Below are 18,489 nucleotides of genomic sequence, written 5' to 3' on the forward strand. Positions count from 1 at the left end.
AAAGCCCAGCTTTTTGAGGGGGTCAGGAAGGTGGAGGCAGACGTGTATATTGGGGCTCAGCCCAGAGGAGGCCAGGATGTCAGTCAGCTCTGGGCCTCTCACACACTCACGAAGCTCTCCACCACCCAGAGCAGAGCGACCTGGCCCACACCAGTCACTTCTGTAGTGTCACCTTTCCAGCCCACAGGGTACTCTCCCTCTCTGCCATTCAACCACTCTGCATTCCTACTCTCCCCGGACAGCACCAAGCATCCCAGTTCCCCCAGTTAAGGGGCCTCCTCCAAGCCCCTCCAAGCCCCTCCAGCGCAGAGTGACATCTGTTAACCCAGACTCATAGGTGCTGACCACCCTCACAGGTGCTGACCGCAGTCAGTGCACTTACCCCTGCACCATGAACCAAACATTAACTCCAAGCCTGGTCTCTCCCATAAATGGGCTGACTCATCAGCACCTCTCTTCCTGGCCCCAGTCAGGCTTTTCCAGCCCACCCACCCTGGGTAGCTTAATTCTCCCCTGGGCAACTGACTCCACCCAACACACACCCACACACATCCACACACCACCACCCCACACACACACACACTCCCCCTGTGCCTCTCCAGCTTATTTCAAAATCCAGTCCAAATTGGGGCGGGGGTACTTGCTAAGCGGCTGAAAGGTAAGGGTCAATGCTTTTCTCTGGTATGAAGGCAAGGCGTGAAAAAAGAGGCAGGCACTGCTCTCTGAATTACCGGGGAGGGTGGGGCGTGCTACTACCCAGGAAAGGCTAAGTTGCCCCTAGTGGGCTGCTGACTGCACAAGGGCTGCGGGTTAGGGTCGCAGGGGGCGGTGGCCGGCGGCAAGGGCACAGGATCTCGGCCGGAGGCTTGGAGGTAGCGGCTCTAGGTGCTGGCTCCGCGGGAAAGCAAGGCACTGAGTGCCCTACGGCTGGTGCCGCCACCACCTTGGCACGCACGGGTTCTGCAGGCGTCCCGGGCTGACCTGCAGGGGAGACAGGGGCTGCGTTCTTCCTGAGCGCAAGCCCCTGGGGATAACCAGCACTGCCGGCGGCCGGGGAAGGCAAAGCGCGAGCCGCACTCCTCGAAGGGTGCGTCTTCCCATAGCCGGCCCAGAGCGCGGAGGATGCAGGAGTCCTTTAGGGTCTCCGACGGGCACAGAGAGGTGATGAGGGGAGGGGAGAGCTACATGACTTGAAGTCCCTCCAGTCCCGACGCCTACCCCGCGGTGGGGGTGTGCCCCACCCCATCTCCACTGTCCAAAGGGGGATCCAGAGTGCAGAAGGAGATGAGATCGGACCCCAACGCCCTCTTTGCTCTCGAAATTCTCCCCACCCCAGACTCAGACCCTCTCTGAGGCGCAGAAAGCAAAGCGCACGAACGTTCCCGGGTCCAGGAAGCGAGGTGGGAAGTGGAGTGCCTTTCCTCCCAAGGCCAACGCGGAGGGAATTGAGTTGCCAGGAATCAAAGTTGCCGCGCGTCCAGCTGCGGGCTGGGAGTGGGACGCAGGATGCTGGCTGCGAGCCGGGGGTGAAAGGAGGCCCCGGGCGCCCGCGGAGGGCTATGGCCGTGCCGAGAACAAGTGGTTCGGCGGCTACGGTCGCGACCCCACAGCTCCAACTTTCCCACCGCGTGGCGGGTGAACGGCTCGGAGAAGGCGAGGGAAACGGGGAGGGAAGGGGCGGTGCGTGGCTCTTGGTACCGTGTGCATGTGCCGAGCGGCGCCGCGCCTGGGCTCTGCTCTCCGCTGGATCGGCCCCGGAAGGCCGCCTGCTCGAGTGCTGACCACCGCCGTGTCTCGCCGCCGGTGCGAAGGCTCATCCGCTGCGCGCTGGCCGCTCCTGGGTCCCCTTCGGTCGTCCGCTCGCTGTTGGCAGCTTGCCGGCCGCAACTTCAGGCGCGCCGCGGGCTCAGACGAGGCGCGCCCCAATCGTCCCGAAGCCCTGCACCTCGGCGCCCCATGCCCAGGGCCGGACCGCCCCGCCCCGCCGGGATCAGCGCCCGGCAGCCGTCGGACGCGTCTTCTCACCGAGCATCGCGCTCGCAGCCCGCGCCCCTCTTTCCGGAGCCGCCGCCGCGGCTCAAGTCTGCGATCAACTTTCCCTCGCTTCCTCCGCCCTGCTCGGCCCCCGCCTCCCAGACCCCGCCTCCTGACGCTCCCTCCCTCACCTCCGCCTCGCCCAGCCCCTGCCCGCCCCGCCGCGCCCCGCCGCCCACCCTCCCACCACGGTGGGCGCCAGGATCCCTGAGCCCCTCCACCCCTGACCCCGCTCGGACCCCCGGGAGCAGCGCGAAGCCGGGGCCAGGCGCTTAGGGCATGAATATTTCAGTGCTGGTGAAACTGCCCTCTGCCGATGTCATGGCACCGGCTGCTGTGGCAACTCGACGAATCCCCAAAAGGGGCAAGGAGGAAGCCGGAGAAAGCGGCCCCAGGAGCATGCGGGAGCCGTGCTCCGCAGGGCCGCCCACTGTCCCGCAGAGGGGTGGGGGCCAAGGTGGCCTCGGGCGGAACGGGAAACGCTCCCGGGAAGCCAGAACAAGCGGGCGCCCCGGTCTAGGTAAGCCTGCGCCATCTGTTGGCTTTAAGCGCCCCCTCTCTGCTCCCAAAGTCGCGCTGAGCCCCGAGCGGGGCTGTCCCTCCAGTCATTGGGACCACTTAGCTGTGTTGGCTCAACCAGTTGCCCTTGCCTACCCCACTGGTACTCTCCTGTCTGTGCCCTCTCCATCAGTCAAAGCTAACAATGTCCCCAGCTGCTCACAATGAGGGGCCCCGAATTAGAAGAAACCTGCGCTGTACCTGAGCACCCTCACCCATGCCGGGTGCACACCGAAATAAGGGTCTCCCAGTTTCTTTTTGCACATGTATAAGGATGGAGACTTCATGACTCTTCCAGACAGCTGGAAACAGGAAGAGTCTATACTGGCATCGTTGAAGATGGCCATTCCCTGACCTTGATCTTTACCTCCCAGGGCTAAACATTCTGAATTCTTTCAACCATTTATCATATGACTGGATGTCTGGACCTGTATCAGCATATTGACAATAGCTACCTGGAGTCAGGCACTGGGCTGAGACTTTTGGTCTGACTTCATTCTAATCACAACACAGCTTTTCTGGTAGGTGTGTCATTAGCATGGTTTTACCGGAATAAAACGGGCTTTAGGGAGGTGCATGTGGAGAAGGCAATGGCAACCCACTCCAGTACTCTTGCCTGGAAAATCCCATGGACGGAGGAGCCTGATAGGCTGCAGTCCATGGGGTCGCCAAGAGTCAGACAGGGCTGAGCGGCTTCACTTTCACTTTTCACTTTCCACTTTCATGCGGTGAAGAAGGAAATGGCAACCCACTCCAGTACTCTTGCCTGGAGAATCCCAGGGATGGCGGAGCCTGGTGGGCTGCTGTCTATGGGGTCTCACAGAGTCGGACACGACTGAAGTGACTTAGCAGCAGCAGGGAGGTGCATGAGTTACCCATGTGGTGGAGTCAGGTACTGAACCTGCCTGCTTCCAAAGCTCCTGTTCTTTACCATTTACTCATTATTGCTACTATATGCTGGCTAACTGAAATAGGTTCTGGGGATGTGACAGAGGAAGAAATAGGCTTGGTCCTCGTACCTTGCAGGGCTTCTCTAATGGGAAAAACAGTCAATGAAACACATAATCAGGTAAAATTACAGTCAGAATCAGTGCTAGGAAGAGGAATATTTTAATGGTACCTGGCCTAGGGGACCAGGGAAGACTTCTTGGAGGAGATAACACTGAGTTGAGATCTGAGGGATGCACGATGGGGAGAGAGAGAGTGGTTTTAGGCAGAAGAAACAGTATGTGCAAAGGCCTCCTGGTGGGAAGGAACTGGTATACATAAGGAAGGGCAGGAAGTCTAGAAGGGATGGGGCACTGCAAAGGGTGAGGAGGTCAGTGAGTGTAAAGCCACAGTGGGAGCAGGGCCCAGACACACAGAGCATGTTGGCTTAATCAGGGTTTGATCTCTATCCCAGGAGTGGAGGCTTTGAAGCAGATGGTTGGGGTGGAGGTTGAAGGGTGGGAGTGTCATGAAAATAGGAAAAACAGGGAATTGATTGGGAGGTGATAGATGATAAGAGCATCTTTCTTCAGTTAGAAATATTTAGTTACCATCTACTGTGTGCCAGGAAGTTCTCAACCAGGAACAAACCACACATTTCAGACCAAATCCATCTTGCCCCCCATTTTTGTACAGTTTTAGCAGAACATAGACATGCCCATCGGGTTATGGCTCATTTTACAGTAAAACTGCAGAGTTAAGGAGTTGCAACAGAGATTCTTCAGTCCGCAAAGCCTATCTGGCCCTTTACAAAAAAGTTGCTAACCCCTGGGAATCTTGACACCGGGATACACCAGTGAATAAAACACAGAGAAATATATGCACACAAATCCCCCCCACCCCTACCCGCATTCCTACCCCCCCCACCCCACCCCCCAGCTCCAGAGCTCACATCTCTGTAAGCTATCTCAGCTGTCCAGGTATCAGAGTCCTGGCCTGGGGCGGTGATGTAGAAATGGAGGGAAGGGATACTGAGGAGGTAAAAAATCTACAGACCTGAGAGATGGAGTGATGCTGGAGGGAGAGAGGGAAATATCATGGAGACCCCAGGTTGCTGGCTTGCGGAAATAAATGGACAGGGTGCTATTCCCTGAGATGGGGAGTGAGGGAAGACGATCAAGAGGGAAGAGAAGCGAGCCCCCCGCCCCACTCCCTGCCAGGCTGTGTAGAGTGTGAGAGGCCAGTGCAGTGACTGAGTGCAGAGTCAGGGAGGCCATTGGACACATGAGCCTGGGGCCCGAGGACAAAAGGCAGGGCTGGAGATGAGGTCTGACAGGTCTCAGGGAGTCACAGTTCCAGATGGTGATGGAGCCAGGAGTTGGGAGATCTGGTTTCTGAATTTCAGACAAGCCTCTAACTGGTTTTGACCTAGACATGACTACTCTTAAGACTCCTGTTCCTCATTCATAAAATGAAACTACTAGAAGAGGTGCTCTTCAAAGTTTCTCCAATCTTAAATCCTTCTTTCTTGCTGGTTTGCCACCTCTTCTCAAACTATGACTCCCCAGGCTTTCTGCAGTCATTTTACAAGTGAGCAGAACAGCTCTGAATTCAGCTGAATTCACCTCCTCCAATGTGGGCATCATACTTCTGTTCATAGAAATTCTGGGGCAGCCACCGTTATTCCACAAGTGCCCGCTCTGTGCCAAGAACCGTGCTAGGACCTGGGGTGTCTGTCTGAGTGCAGGCCACCCACAGAACTGCTTTGAGTGTGTAATAGGGGATTCAAAGCAACTGTGGTCACACAGTGATGGAAGAGCTGAGAATTCAAATAGGGGATGATGAGGTGACTCGGTTCAGCAACAGCAGAAAGCTGCTCCCCACCCTAGGCTGAGGGACAAAGAGAGGAAGCAGTCAGCAGGATCAGGGTCACACAGCACAGGGTGGGAGCACGGTGGAGCTGGCGGGTGGGAGCCAGAGACACAGTTGCTACCAGAGACACTGCTTGAGGTCAAGGATGAAGAAGAGACACACTGGCTTCTCTCCCCCAGCTCTGGCCTCCCCAGCACCTCTCTTTGGCTGACCCCAGCCAGAAGCTGCAGACCCAAGTGGGATTTGGGTCAGTCCTGCTGTGATTTGAAGCATAGCAGAGGAGCCGGGAGTGGATCTGCTAGGAACGAGCCCACACTGCACACTGGGGACACAGCTATGAATAACAGGCTGTCTTTGAGGCACTCCCAGTCCAAGAGGGGACAGATATATAAATCAGGTACAGGCTGACAAGGTAAGTGTCACATAGCGGAGAGGTAGTCCAAGGAGAGTGGGGGTGATGGATTCTCAAGAAAGTTGAGTCCAGAAAAGCTGTCTGGACCAAGAGACTTCAGGGCTGAGTTTTGCTACGATGAACAGGAATTCCACAGGGGGCAAAAGCATAGGGGTATCTTGGGTGGAGGGAAGAGGGTGAGTAAGGTCTGGGAACATGCCTGTGGACTCTCCCCACAGGAGCCGTGGAAGCCTTCTGACCCTGTAGGTGAGTAGCAGCCCTGCTATCCACACACTAAGCAGCCAAATGCAAGATGGCAGCATCTGCAGGAGACTCTGAGCTGGTCAAGGGAACTCAGTCTCTATGCCCTGAGCCAGCACCTTCTCTTCTCCAGGGGATTATTCCCTGGAATGCTAGCCTTTCTTCCTGACTGGAGTTTCCATCTCTCAAACCATTTCAGGGTTGTCCACCAAGAGCTCAGAATTCTCCCCATCTGCCTCTCCGTAGGAAACCTTTGCCTCTCCCCCAAACCTGTGGGGCACCTCTTACCACTTTATGTGACTTTGGAGAAGTCTCTCGGCCTCTCTGAGCTCTGGTTTCCACTTCTGCAATTACGATCATGATGCCCGCCCAGCCTTCCTCCTGGGGCAGTGAGAGAGCGCTTTGACAACCATAAAGAACCATGGAGATGCTGCCAGCCCAGGGCCCAGCATCACGCAGACGTCCCTCCTCCTGGGGGGAGCTCCCTGCTGAGGAGGGACCAGGCCCTACTCTAACTGTAACAACTGAAAGGGAAGGCCCTCCTTCACCCATCTCCTGGCCATAGGGCATAGCACGTGGCCCAGGCCAGCCAATCAGAAGCTCCCCTCTCAACTTTGAGCCTTGAAGAGAATCACAAAGTTTAGAACTAGTTCAGAATTGTTCAGAAGTTATGGGAAGTACCAAACCCTGACTGACAGCTCTTGAGGCCTGACCTGGGCTTCATTCTCAGCTATGTTCTTGGCGACCTGCCTTCTTCAGTCCCTCTCTGTATTCTGGGCCTGTCCTCCAGCCTCTGTTTGATTCTGTAAGAACTCTCCCTTATCTAACTAGCAAACTCATTTTCTGCATCAGCTAGCCAAAATCTATTTCTGTTGCTGGCAACTATGAGAACCCTGCCAGGTATGGACCATATGAAGATTCCCCTGTCAGTTGTAGGGGATTACAGTGCAACATGGGGTCAGATTTGCCAAGGTACCTCCATCCTTTCTTTTCCAAAATTTAAGAAAGAAGGAAAGAAAGAGGAAAAAAAGGAAGGAAGGAAGAAATAGAGAGTAAGAAAGAGGGAGGGAAGTAAGGGAGGGAGGGAAAGGGAGGAAGGAAAGATGGAAAAGAAAGAATTGATATATTGGCTCTTTCTACATCAGAATGACCTTGTCCATATTTCTCCAGAAGTGGCCACATCTCTGTAATGGGTTCAAGTTCATCTTTAGCTCAGAGACACATTTGACTTTAGGAGCCTCAAAGGCAGAGACAGTGTTTTTGTTCATCCATCTAGCAAGCATTCCTGGAAGGTCCACAGTGTGCCAGGCTCTGGAATAGGGGCTGAGAACACAGAGAAGCATATGACCTCTTCTGGCCCTCAGAGACGCTACAGTCCAGTTGGAATGACAGCTACAGAAATAAGTAGCTGGGAGGCATAAGACAATGCTATTCGAAGCCAGGACCAGGTTCAGCAGTGACAGAGGGGCTCCAAATAGGTTACAGTCCACCCTACCAAGAAAACTGGGGAAGACTTCCAAGAGGCGAGACCACTTAAGCAGAGCCTTGTAAGATGAGTGTGCTTGGCCAGATGAGGTAAGCAAGCACATCTGCGGTAGAGGGGCTGTGTGTGTGCCAAGTCATGGAGGTATCACATGGTTTAGAGACTTCAGGTAAGGGAGCAGTAGGGCTGGACCAAGATGTGCTGGGAGGGGTGAGAGAGGAGTCTCAGGAGAGGGGCACGGGCTGGACCATGAAGGGCCTGGTCTGCCACACCTGGGCCTGGGGGTCACTCAGCAAATGATGCTGGAGGCAGAGGGGGCTGGGCTTGGAGGCAAAGATGCCCTGTGTGATGCCTGATGATACTAAAGAGTATGATGAGCTAAAGGATGGAGAGGAAGAGACTGCATGGCCCCACAGTGGCCCTGGGCTGGCATCTTGGAGGAACGGGCACCTCTGCTTCACTGTCTCTGTAGCCTTAAAATGCCAAATACTCCGGTGGCCCTCTGGCACTCGGTGAGAAAGAACGGGAGGAAAGGAGCCAAGGGAATCCGAGTCTGCTCTTTTAAATCTGTCCTGCCTATTAAACCACCTGGGACTGAACTGGCTTCCCCCTGGGTCCCCCAGCCCCGACTGGTGTGCTTTCCTCCCCTCCTTCCTTCCCCAAGAATGGAGGTGAGGCAGGGGGTGTAATGGGTCTTAGCCAAATTATCTGAGCCTCAGTCTCCTTGGTTATAAATGAACCCCCAGCCTCCCTAAGGGCCTCCCAAGGTTGCCATTCAGGAGGAAAGAGAAAAACACATGCTCAAGTGCTTTATAAACCGTGAAAACAAAACAACACTCACAAACAAGCCTCTCATCCCTGTGAGGGCCGATTATTAACGGACATGAACGCCTCTCCTCTGGGCACCCTCTGCAACAGCCTCCTCTCCCACTTCCTGCCCACCCCCCTGATTCCCAGCCCTGAGCTGTGGCAGAGCCCCTTTGTTGCTTCCTGTCTGCACCCCGCCCGCTCCCCTCTCCCGGGGCAGCGCCTGCCACCATAAACCAAGCATGTGTGCTCCTGAGTTTAGTTTGTGGGCCCTTGGAGCCTGGCACAGCTGTGGCGGCTGGATGCCGCTTGTGAACGAGCAAGGCTGGAAGGCGAATGGGGTGGGCTGGGGCCACCCATCTGCATAGCCGAGGGCCGTCCCTGGGGGGGGTGAGGGGGTGGGGGAGATGCGCCCTGAGGGCATGGCTTCCCTAGCCTCTCCGTGGAAGCTTATCCCTCCCCCACGAGGCCTAAGGAGCCAGGCTCCTCCCCTCACATTCCTGCCCCACTCCCTGCTCCCCTCTCCCATCATTTATTTATAAGGTATTCACAGCAAAATGAATGACAAAAAGTTAGGAGCTAATTAAAGCTGGCACAGATTGGCACATGGGGGCATGAATTATGCATTGGTGCAGAATGGCAGTTGGTGGCAAGACCAGCACCATGTGCCCTGGGCACTAGTAGGAAGTGGGCATGGGGTCCCCTGCTCTGCCAGGGTCCCCAGCCCTGCCTCTTGGAGGGGCCCCCTAAGCCCCTCTGTATTTCTCTGGGGGCAGCTGGAGCTGCATCCACCACCCCCAACCATGGGCAATTTCTCTTCCTACAGCCCAGCATGTCATGGCTGTGAGCGGCGTCAACACCATGATCAGAGGCTGGACTCAACCCACAGAAGCAGGTCCCTGGTTCTCCAGGCATGTGCTTGCTGCAGCCTCCATGCAAAACGGGCAGGGCTGGGCTTCTGAAAGAGTGAGGGAGGCATCAAAGGCTTGAGACCAGCCAACTAACGTTGCTGGAAGACGCCTTTAAGACCAGGCAGTCCACACCTCAAGGTGCCTTCACAGATGGAAAACCTGAAGGGAGAAGGGCAAGCTTTCTACAAAGCTACACAGAGAATAATAATAATAATACCATTAATTTAAAACAGATTTTGTGCCAGACACTGTTCCAAGTGCTTTGCATGGATTATCTCACTCAATCTTCACATGAAAAAGACACTCCAATGAACCAATCTGACAGATGAGGAAACTGAGGCAGCACAGAAATGAAAAGGCAGGTTGCCCAAGGTCATGGGGAGCAAAGTCTGAATTAAATCCAAACAGTCAGATCTCAAGCTCTGCCTCTGTGTGGGCCCGGACAGTGGTTCTCAACCCTGACTACACTTCAGAGGCTCCTGGAAGGAGGGCTAAGAGTGTAAAAATAGGATCAGAGATTTGGATTTGATTGGTCTGGCTGACAGCTGCACACGGCATTTTTAAAAGCTCCCTGGGTGATTGTAATGTGCATAGGAAAACCACTAGTCTTAGGAGGAGGGGGATGGATATTGACCCCAAAAGTCACAGATGCAAGTTCTTGCTCTGCTGCTCCTGACTGTGTGAAGCAGAGCGCATGGCTTGACCTTCTGGGGCCTCTGTTTCCTCATCTGTAAAATGGAGTTAGTAATTGCTTGGGCTCTGAAGCTGGGCTGTTTGAGTTTAGTCTGAATCCTGCCTCTGCCTTATCAAGCTCTCAGTTTGCTCATCTGTAAAATGGTGACTATACTGGTATAGTTGTTGTGAGGAGTGAACGAGCTGATAAGTATGAAATGGTACCTAGAAGCCATGGTTGTTAGCTGTCCTGGGAATGGGGAACCTTGCCTCTCCTGGCCCACAGGGCTGGGGCCAGGATCTAAAGAGGACCTAGACAAGGCTGCGAGGCTGTGTGCACCAGCGGGCCCAGCGTGAGGCTGTCAGTCAGCAGAGACCGGGTCTCCCCACTGCCTGTCCCAGACCCTGACTTTTCCTTGCACACTGGAGATGGGAATATATTATCAAGGCAGGTGCTTCAGACCACAGACAAGCTACCCCTCTCGATGTGGTGTGTTATCCTTCCAAGTAATGTTCTGTGGATACGCAGAAATATATAGTTTGGGGCTGGGGGCAGGGGTGGGAGAGAGAGAAACATTGATCATAGAACACTTCTCTTCTTTTGAATTTTGAATCATCTGAATGGTTCAAATACAAAAATAAATATAAGGGGAACCTTCAGGCAGAAGGAAACTGGTCCCAGATGGGAGTTTGGATATTCAGGAAGGAAAGGGGGTGATAGAAGGGGAAATACAGAGAAGTACAAATGAATCTTGATTATATAAAACAATACAACCAATGTTCAAAATACAGAGAGGAAATTAAAATACATGACACAACAGTACAGGGAGGGGGTAGATAGAATGAGAATGTTCTACAGCCCTTGCATTGTCTGGGAAATGGGTTAAAATGTGATGTGTGGGGAACATTAATACATCAAGGATGCCTGCTCTGGCTCTCGGCTAACCCTGAAAGAATCATAAATGGATGCATAGAACCAGCCAATAGAGGGGGAAATTGAATAGTTAGGTTGCATGTGTGTGTGTATAATTTTAAGAACTATTTGTTTATAAACAGAGTCATACTTCCCATATTGTTCTATAGCTTGATTTTTTGCTCTTAAAATATATCCTGGAGCTCTTTCCGCATGGGCACACAGAGGGGCTGCCTGCCTCTTGTTAATCTGCCAGTGTGCATTCCATAGCAGGATGGTGACAGAGCTTGGAACAGGCTTGGGCCTTCCAAGATGGGGCCCTGTGTGCCGCCCCCAGAGCCCATTCTGGCTGCAGACTGTGGAGCCAAGGAATGCAATACCCCTGGGCCCATCTACAGCCTGGACTGGCGGGGGGTGGGGGGGGGCGGGCAGCAATGAGCAAGGGCTGCTGTCTCCAGGCTCTGAGCCCTACTCCGGCCCCATCAGTCACACAGCAGAAAACCCAGTGTCCAGTAAAGAGAGGCATGCACCCCCGGCCCCACATCCCACCTCTGGGCCCTATTGCAATCAAACTACCCCAGAAAAGAGCTTGTTCCCATTTTCAAGACTCCTGATGAGAAGAATTAAGAGGAAGCCTCAGAGTGGTGTTCAAAGCCCCCAAACCTAAGAAATTAGGCCTGATATATCTTTGGGCTTCACCCCAACCTCTCTTCCCCACAAAGCCTCTATCTCAGCTGGCAAAATACACAGATACACAGAGATGGGTACAGAGATGTTTAGTGCAGTGCTATTTATAATGAGGGGAGGTGGGGAGGGAGGCTACATGACCCCTCACCAGGGGACTGGTTCAGCAGACCGTGCCTTGACTCATCTATCCTATGGGCCACTCTGCTCTTCAAACTTCCCCATCCCCGGTCCTCTCTCCTGCCACTGCCCACTGCCCCCCTTGCTCTCTGCTGAAGCCCATTTTCCAAGCCCCACCATCTCCTGGAAGTCTTCCTTTCCCACCCTACAGACCCCCAGGTCCTCCTCTGACCCTCAGGGTCCTCACTCTCTGGACAACTCCCACACGGAATCTTCAGGGATGGTTTTGTTGTATGTCTGTCTGTCTTGTTTCCAATCAAATCATAAGCTCCCAGAAAGCAGGGATCAAGGTGTGTCCAGAGGAGTTCTAGACAGACGTCAGAAGGCCCATGATTCAGCCCTGTGTCTGCTCTTTTCTCCCTGAATGACTTTGAACAAGGTATTTCTCCCCCTGAGCCTGTGTCTTGGGGCTCCGTCTTATGTAACCATGAGGAGTGAATTCAAGGTCCTCTCAGGGTCCCTCCTGCTCTGAGAGTCTAAAGTAATTTTGTGCTTTTCTGTACCTTCCTAAAAGGTAATAAAAACTAAAATTTTACATCTTAAGAGGGTTGCACCCACAGTCTTCCTTAATCCTCACAATGATTCTATGAGAATGGCACTCTCATTGTCCCCATTTCACTGATGAAAAAACTGAGGCACAGGAAGGCTGTATCAGTGAAGTTAAACTGGATTATGGTCAGTACAAACAAACTCTGAAGTCTCTGGGGCAATAAAAGTTTACTTCTCGCTTACACACATTGCAAGGCTGGGGGTGTGGCTCTCCTCCGAGGGGGATTTGGGGACTCAGAGCACTTCCATCTCAGAGCTATACTCTTACATGATAACCCTGTGGGATATTGCAACACAAACCCATAACCCTGTGGTCCCACACAGGCCACAGTGACAGGGCAAGACAGGGATAGAGGATGTCCACATAGGCTCTTAACTACCTTTCCTAGAGCAGCACACACATCACTCCTGCTTCCATTTCTCTGGCCAAAACTAGTCAGTCACATGGTTCCAACCTAACTACCAGGAGACGGGGATGTGTAGTGGGTAAGCACCAAGAATCTGCAGCAGTGAAGCGAAGGAACTTGCCCAAGGCCACTCAGGGAGTTCTAAAGTGAAGGATTTGAACCTAGACAGCAAGACTCCAGAGCTTTCTGCTTAATCACTATTCTGCATCATCTCCAAAGAGGTACTAGGTCCACAAGAGCTGGGTAAGAGGCTGATGGTGATGGATAAGGTGTGGTATGATGGACCAAGGTGAGAAAGGTGAAGAAGAAGTAGCAGTAAGGCAAAAGTAACAACAGGCAGCCACCAACCATGGAACAATCCTAATAGTTTCCCTCCACTGAGCATGTGCAAGGGGCTAGGCATTTTATAAAATGTTCCATCTGATCCTCTCAACATCCTGGCAAAAGAAACTTCACTTCCATTCTATAGATGAGGAAAGTGAGGCTCAAGGAGACTGGGCAAACTCCCCGAGGTCGAGCAGATGGCAGCATCTGGGTGATCTACTAGACCCTCTGAAGGTTCTCACCCATGGAGCTGCAGAGGGCTTCTAAGGGAGGACCAAGTTGAGGCATGAGCTCCCAGTGTGGGCCCTGACAACCCTTCGCTGCCAAAGCCAGGGCAGAAGAAGCCTGGAGGAGGGAAAGGGGAGCTGTTATCCAGGGTGTACTGAAAACTCTGGGGACAGAGCAGCCTCCAGGGGGCAGACCAATTCCCGAGGCCCGGGCTGCCCAAGGGAGTCCAGCTCTGCAGTACGGGCGCCACCTAGAGGCCAAGTGCGGCGCAGCACCTTATGGGATCTCACGCTATGGGATCCCACCCGCCATCCGGAAATGGAGGGAACAGGAGCTTTCCTTTTAGAGAGACCGGAGCCAAAAAAGCAGAGGCTTGGTGTCTGCCCTTCACCATCTGCTCCACACATGCCCCATCCCCAGCTCTCCTGTCCCAGCCATCCTGGGTCTCTCTCTAGACTTATTTTATTAAAAATACGAATTGATGGGCCAGGCACTCTTACAGGCTCATTCTGGGTCTGACAGTCTAGATTCTTGGGTTCAGTATTTACTCAGTGACTAGCTGGCTGTGTGACTCTGGGTAAGTCACTGCCCCTCTCTGGGCCTCAGCTACTTTCCTTGTAAAATGCAGGTTACATCCAGAGGTAACTTAGGGGGCCTAGAGTTCGAATTCCAGCTCTGCCACTTCCTTGCTGTGTGGCCCTTTGGGCAAGTTAATTAACTTCTATGTGTCCAGTTAAGTTATCTGTAAAATGGGTGGATGATGCTTATTCAAAGAGCTTTATTATCAAGGTTAAATGATTACTTATATATGTAATAAAGTCTATAATATACTGGGTTTCGAGTCTTGCTCCCTTTCCTTAACTACCTCAAGTTTCAAAGCTGAGGTTAAATGTCCAGGACTTTCCTACCTTTACCCCTAAGAAGGGTGAAGATCAGCCCCTGGATGTCCACACTCCAAACGTGGACCCTGCCAGGGAGACCGGAGACTGTCCAGGAGCCTTGGTTCCTGCAGAGTTCTTTACTCCAGCCAGTGCATGAGGAGGCTTCCCATCTCCTCCTTGAGTCACCTCCAGCTTCAGAGTGAAACTTACCTCTTCACTGCTGTCCTGGTGAATGGCATCTGTCCCCTGGAGTTGCACAGTGTGTAACCTTTGTGGCTGTTCATGGCAGCCCTGAAGTTGAAACTGTCAGTAATAAAAAACAAGTGCACTTGGATGTCAATTGCAGCTCAATTAAAAGGAAAAACTTATCTAAAAAACAAATGCACTGGGATACAGCCCCATACCAGGCACAGCAGGAACAGAGCAGGCAGAGTCTCTGCAGCTTTGGAAAATCTCAGAAAGACTTGTAACTCCACCCATGACACAGGCCGGATTCTTCACGAGCCCAATGCTCCGCTCACTCTTCCCGGCAGAGCCGAATTGGCATGAGATTAGCTACAGCTGTTAACACTTACAGACCACTGTTGATCTCCCTGAGCCTCAGTTTCTTCAGCTGTAACATGTGGGTCTAACCCTTGGCCTGCTTACCTTCTCTGGTTGTACGATAAAGATCTTGAGTCTTCTATAAACTATCCAGTCCTGTTCAGATGTATTAATCTCACCTGCACCTCAGCAAATTCATTCACTTATTCGTGACTGAGAACTCAGCAAGGCAAAGGGCTGGGGATATGATGGTGAGTGCAATAGGCATCCTCCTCCGACTACCCACCTTAGGGAACAGAGGAGCAAAGATATAATTGGCACCTTCCCAAGGGCACCCCTGCCTCCTTCTCCTCCCCCTGTCTCTGCCTCCCTCTGCGAACAGCAGAAACCATCAGGCTTCCCGAGCACTTACTAGGTGCCCAGCACTCTGCTCAGTGCCTCACTGACATATCACAGCTTTTATTCCATTTAGCAGACTTTGAAAGGGTGGCACCGCTCACCCCATTTTAAGGATGAGAAAACTGAGGCTCAGAAAATGTTTCCTTTAAGCAGAACAAGCCAGATTGAAATCCAGACCTGTTTGGCTCTTCAGTGAGAGTTATCCCCTGAAATTACAATGGGAAACAATCACCATTCCTGAGGGCTTCTGATGTGTCAGGGGACAGGCACTTGATGTACTTCATTTTACTTAATCTCCAACCAATAATGCCAGTTAGGCCCACTCATCCGGTTTTACAGATGAGGAAACTGAGGATCCAGGAGGGTAACAGAAGCCCTGTGCTGGCTGACGCCATGGCAGTCGGACAGATTACAGTAATCAGCTAATGCCTGAGAGGATCCGAAGATGCAAAGCCCTGTATTGAAAGCCTAAGGATGATGATTAAGTCAGAAGGTGGAATTAGCTGCAGTAGGGGGAGCCGGCTGCAGCCATGCGAAGATTATTAGTGACTTGCTGCCTGATTACGCTGAAGGTGGGTTGGGAGGGAAAGAAATCGAGAGGTTTATGGCGTCGCTCACGTCAGAGAGTGTGTAACTGTTGACCTCCAAGGCAGCGATCACACGATCACAGATCACACCGCAGTGCTGAAGGGATGGAGCAGCATCCACAGAAAGCAGGCTGGGTCCCCAGCATCTCTTGCCTTTCTCCCTTTCATCCATCCATCCATCCATCTGTGAAACAAATACTAAGAGTGTGCTAGCTCTCAGGCACTATGGACACAGCCAGAAACAGGGCTCTCGTGAAGCCCCCAGCCTAGTGACAGATATTTAACAATAATCACAGAGCAAGAAATTATTTATAATTTTTCAGTGTAATAATGGCACTGTGGTTATATTTCATAAAATAGCCCTAATCATTCAGAGACACACACCAAAATATTTACAGATGAAATGATGTGATGCCTCAGATTAGTACAGGAGGGGGTAGTGAGTGCAGGTAGAGGTGAAAAAAGACTGACCCTGAGTTGGCAGTTGTTGAAGCTGGGTGATGGGTACATGAGGGCAATGTATTATTCTGTTCTTCTCTGTAATTGTTCTCAAATTTCCGTTTAAAAAACACCTAAAAAAAAGGCAAGTAAGTAATTACAATTCTTGATAACTGCCACAAAGGAAAAACAAATATGTGGTGGGAAATTATTATACAGAGGCCTGATTTCAACTGGAGATCGGGAGGCAATGTTTGGCAGGGGGAGGCAATGGAACATCCTTAAGCTAGTGATTGCTCAAGTGAGCCTGCCTCTTCCCACCCTGAAGGAAGGGCTGGCAGTGTCCTGGGGAGAGGTCTCCCTTTTGGGCATCAAGTACTCTTGCCTGGAAAATCCCACGGACGGAGGAGCCTGGTAGGCTGCAGTCCATGGGGTTGCGAAGAGTCGGACACAACTGAGTGACTTCACTTTCACTTTTCACTTTCATGCATTGGAGAAGAAAATGGCAACCCACTCCAGTATTCTTGCCTGGAGAATCCCAGGGATAGGGGAGCCTGGTGGGCTGCCATCTATGGGGTCGCCCAGAGTCAGACACGACTGAAGTGACTTAGCAGCAGCAGCCTTCTGGCAGACCGGGGGGCCTGGAGGACCCAAGACCACGCCCCAGGTCCCTCGTCATTGTGATGGAGGGAACAGGAGACCCCAGGTGCAGACTGCACCCCTCATGGTTCATGACTGTGTCGTGTGGGTACATTGTTATCTCCCATGAGCATCATTAGAAAAACCTTGAGGAAGAGGAGGTGCACTCTCCACTTTACAGATGAGAAAAACAAGGCTCTGAAGAGGTTTTTTTTTTTTTTAAAGTCCTGCTCAAAGTCAACAGCAGAGCTGAAAATTGAGGCTTGTGCTCTTGTCTGTTTCCTCCACTCACCACAAACTGTTAACACAGCCATCGTTCCTGGATCACAGGTAGGGGACTAGGGAGAAACTGTTAACAAGAAAGACAGCTGGGCCCTCAAGCCCCAGGTGCTGTGAGCCCAGAGAAGGCAAGGGCATCCCTTGGGAGCATACAAGCCTAAAGGGCAGGTGACAAGGCAGAGAGAGCTGGAGTTTCCTGGAAACATGCGGAACCAAGACTAGGGCCTCTAACATCAGAGGAAACAGAGTTCAGGGGCCAGCACTCACCCCTGCTCACCCCACCCCCAAGTAGCTCTCTCAGCTGCAGAGCTGGCCAGATTTCAATATCTGTGACACAAGAGGCTGAAGTTCTGGATTAAGGAGACATGCTTGGGCACAGAAGCGGCCTGGAGGGCGGGCATAGGGGCCAGCCTTGGACCCAAGGGAACTCAGCCCTGGAGTGAGGGCGCCTCTCCAGCTGCATCCTCCGTGAGGCCAGTGCACTCACCATTTCAGCATCCCTTAGTGAGTGCTCCCCCTGTGTCCAAAGGGGATAGGACAACACCGAATTCCTGCCTGCCCAGAGAAAAGCAGCAATGACAAACGGACATCACGTAGGCTGGCCCTCTGCCCTTGCATGTAAGGAGTCTACCCTTGGGACTCAAGCAGTCTTGGGTTCAAATCTTTGAGTTCAAAGCCACTTAGTAACCCTCCAACCCCAATTTCCTCATGGATGGGTGGGGTTGGGAATGAAACAATGAAAACAAAGCCTTTAGCAGAACATTCAGCCTCCATTCAGTGGGTGCCAGTCATCACCCTCCTCCTCACTGTGCAGTGACACCTCCTCCTGCTCTCACCTGCACTGGTGTTCCCCTAGAAGCAGCCTGAGACAAGGGCTCAAGTGCAGGTAGTTTATTGGAGATGATCCTAGGAAGCCCCAGTTGAAGACTGAGAAACTGAGACAAGTAAAGGAGGGAGACAAAAAAAAAAAAAAAAAAAGGTGTGTTACTGAGCATGTTACCAATATAGACACAGGAGCTCCAGGCCACGGCGAACTGTGGGAAGCACTGTGGCATAACAGTGGTTCTCACACTGAAGTGTGCATCAGTCTCTCCAGGGTCTTGTTAAAATACCAGTTGCTGGACCCCACCGCCCAGTTTCAATTTCAGTAGGTTTAGGGTGAAATCTGAGAGTATGCATTTCTAACAGGTTCCCAAGCGCTGAAGGACCACACCTTAAGAGTCACTGGTATAAAAGGTGTCTTGGTGTGATCCTTCTTGACTGCCAAAGGTTAGCATCTCTGGGTCTCTCAGTGTTTGAAGCCTGCTTCCAACCAAGTGTGTTAACTCTCTGACTCTTTAGCTTGCTCACTGGGCAGGCCAAGGTTGCTGTCACAGCCAGAAAAGCGCTACTAAAGGCATTGCTAGGGCCCAGCCAGGAGAGGGTCTGTGGCTGGCATGCAGGGTGGTCAAGAGGAGGGAAGAGAAGCCTGCAAAGCAATTTGATGTCTGACTCAAGGACTTCAGTGGGAGCTAAGGGCCAA

The sequence above is a fragment of the Oryx dammah genome, unplaced genomic scaffold (genome assembly GCF_014754425.2).
Source record: "Oryx dammah isolate SB20612 unplaced genomic scaffold, SCBI_Odam_1.1 HiC_scaffold_6, whole genome shotgun sequence".
Taxonomy (NCBI): Eukaryota; Metazoa; Chordata; class Mammalia; order Artiodactyla; family Bovidae; genus Oryx; species Oryx dammah.